Source organism: Pterocles gutturalis, unplaced genomic scaffold (genome assembly GCF_000699245.1).
Source record: "Pterocles gutturalis isolate BGI_N339 unplaced genomic scaffold, ASM69924v1 scaffold6283, whole genome shotgun sequence".
Classification (NCBI taxonomy): Eukaryota; Metazoa; Chordata; class Aves; order Pterocliformes; family Pteroclidae; genus Pterocles; species Pterocles gutturalis.
In genome coordinates this window covers 189,289-192,003 of record NW_010117941.1, presented here as the reverse complement: position 1 = coordinate 192,003, position 2,715 = coordinate 189,289, and positions in this window count along the sequence as shown.

The following is a 2,715-nucleotide window of genomic DNA, read 5'->3' as shown; positions in this document are numbered from 1 at the left end:
CTGGTTTAACTCCTACCATGAATCTATTTTCCTTTATTACTATGCACTAACTGTGTGACTGATGTACCAGACACCAAAAGAGATGGTCTCTGCCCAGAGGGCTTTGTCTAAAAGAAACACGCTGGGAGAAGACAGAACGCAACAGAAAATGCAGATGAATGAGTAATTCCGTTGAGATTTTCTTTTTAATTTAGAGATTCTTTGCTTGTTTGTGTGTTTGGCTTGAGTTTTAATATTACTGAACTTGCTTCCTTCAGACATTGCACAAGAGCAGAGACTTCTATAGAAACTCAAACAGGGTTAGGCGTGTGGCTCTTTGAAGTGTGTGTGTGTGTTGGGGGGGTGAATGCTCAGTGCACACATGGGAACATTGGGGGATGGAAAACGAAGGGAGAACCACGTTCCAGCTCAGACAGCTCCTCCAGCAGACTCTATGGCTGGCTCTGGGGAAGTTTAGCCGTGTTTAAAATACAGCAGGTGTCTTTCTGTCAGTGCACTCCTTGCTCATCCTCCCTGCTCCTCCAGTAGAGAATGCATGTGTCTGTCTCCTCTGTGCTTCATCTCTGCTTCTCCCTGCAATAGTTGTCAGGGATATTAGCATTAAATACTTACTGCCTGGCTTAACTAAGGGGTAAGATAGGATTTAATTTGTATGGCTGAAATCCAATTATATAATGGAGCCCCTGGGGGAAGCAGTTATACCTGCTGAATCTCTTGGATGAGTAATTGTGCACAAAGGCTCCTCTCCAGAAGTAGAAACAGATCTGAAATATTTTTTTTCTCTTTTTTAACTACTGCTGTTACATAACAGGGCTGAGACCCTGAAAAGAAAAGCCAATGACAACTCAGTGCAGTAGAAAGAATTAAAGCGTTGCCAGGAGAAAACAAGTTATAATCTGATAAAATCAAGGTTCTAACAGGAAGTCTGCAGCAGCATTAGCTTGGAGGAGCCAAAACGCAGGGCAGCCAAAGGAAGCTTACTCATCTTTTTGGAAAACAGCACAGAGGCTTTGCTGTCTAACTTTTTCCCCTACTTCTACCATGAGCAGGGAAAGGGAATCCTCTTCTTGCTTTTGTCAAAGCTTGGAAGGTTGGTAGGTATTAAAAAAGCTAAGCAGCCAACTAATTCAGATCCTTCTGAAACATCCTGTGCTTAACTACTTTAAAAAAATCCCTGCTGCTTATCCTGTGTGTCATCTGCATCTCGATAAGCATCAAAATCATGGGTGATGATGAGCAAGACAGGAACAAAAGCAGGATGAGGTTCCCAGGAAGGTTTCTGAAAGCAGGCAAGCTTAAAAACATTGATCTCTAGGATAGTATTGGGCTTTGACAACTGTCCCATCTGATACCTTCAGCAGCTCCAGATCCCACAAAGGAATGTACCGAAAGCTTTGAATGGGACTGAAAGCATCAGCTCTTATACTTAGGAAAATTTTCACAAAGGTCACAGTACCATATTTAATTCTATTTTTAAAAATAGAAGCAAACTTTTATTCTTTTCTAATGAGTTCTGAGTGGAAAAATAATTTCCTCAGCCTCTTTGATTACATGACTACGTGAAGATGGAACGATGACTGCAGCCGGGAAGCCGAGGGAAGGCCAAAGCTCCAAATGCCACTGGCTGAGGACAAACCCGCCTGGTCAGACACCCCGACCCCATCCATCAGCCTCGCTGTCTGGACAGGTCTTTCCATTCTTTTAAAAACAGCTAAAGCAAAAGCAGTCGCAGCGCTTGAACCCCTGAGGAGAGGGTACCTGTCTCCCAGACCTGCAGCTCCACCCAGTGGCTCTTTTTTTGGCAACATAAAACCAAAGTTTTCGAAGCATTAAAACCTGTTGAGGTCAATGTTGTTATACTGGGGCAATGCTCCGGCAACGTGCATGAGAAATTGGGTGTATGTTTCTCTGACAAATTCTTAGCAAGCTGTCATCTACCATTTGAATAATGGCAAAAAAACCCTGCAAAGGGAATTTTTAGTGAAATAGAAAAGCCAACAATGTTATTACTCCATTTCTTAAAAACCTCCCAGAACAAACAGTAGGAGAAAAAAAAAAGTAGGGAACTGATAATTTACGTGCTTCACCTTCCCAAATGCTTTGTGAGCAGATTGCACTAGTTTTCCCCAAAGGTATTTATTATATGAAATTATTAATGAATTACCAGAGCAAACGATCTTTTATTTGTAAGCTCATTTTGCAAAGAATTCTCTTGTGAGTGTGAATTTTGGTGAAGTTACCTTGGCACCTCACACCGTATTGCTTCGTAATTACTGTGACTAACAAGAAGTGAATTTTGATCATTTCCGTCACAGATACCATGTTGAAACTTGCTTTTCCCAGGAGTATTAGGACACTTGTAATTAAAATAAGCTTTTATTTGTGCATTTGGACACTTTTACTTTAGAAGATCTCGAGAGATGGGTACGCATTTGCAGAAGTGTGATTCCAACAGGACAGACTTTAGATTTGAACCAGTATTGTAAAAATATCCCATTCCTCCAAGCTGAAGTGAAAACTGAAATCTCTGTTGTGCTTAGTGTAGGTTTACCAATCTCTCTGCATGTCTTAAAAGCAGAGGAGCTGATAAACTGATACAAACCAGGTTTTGTTGTGAATCTTCTGGAAGTGCCTGCCCCATCTGTGTTAGGAAAATATCAGCTGTGAAATCCTGCTCCCAGAGGGACCGTGTAGCTCCCATGTGCCATGGAATGA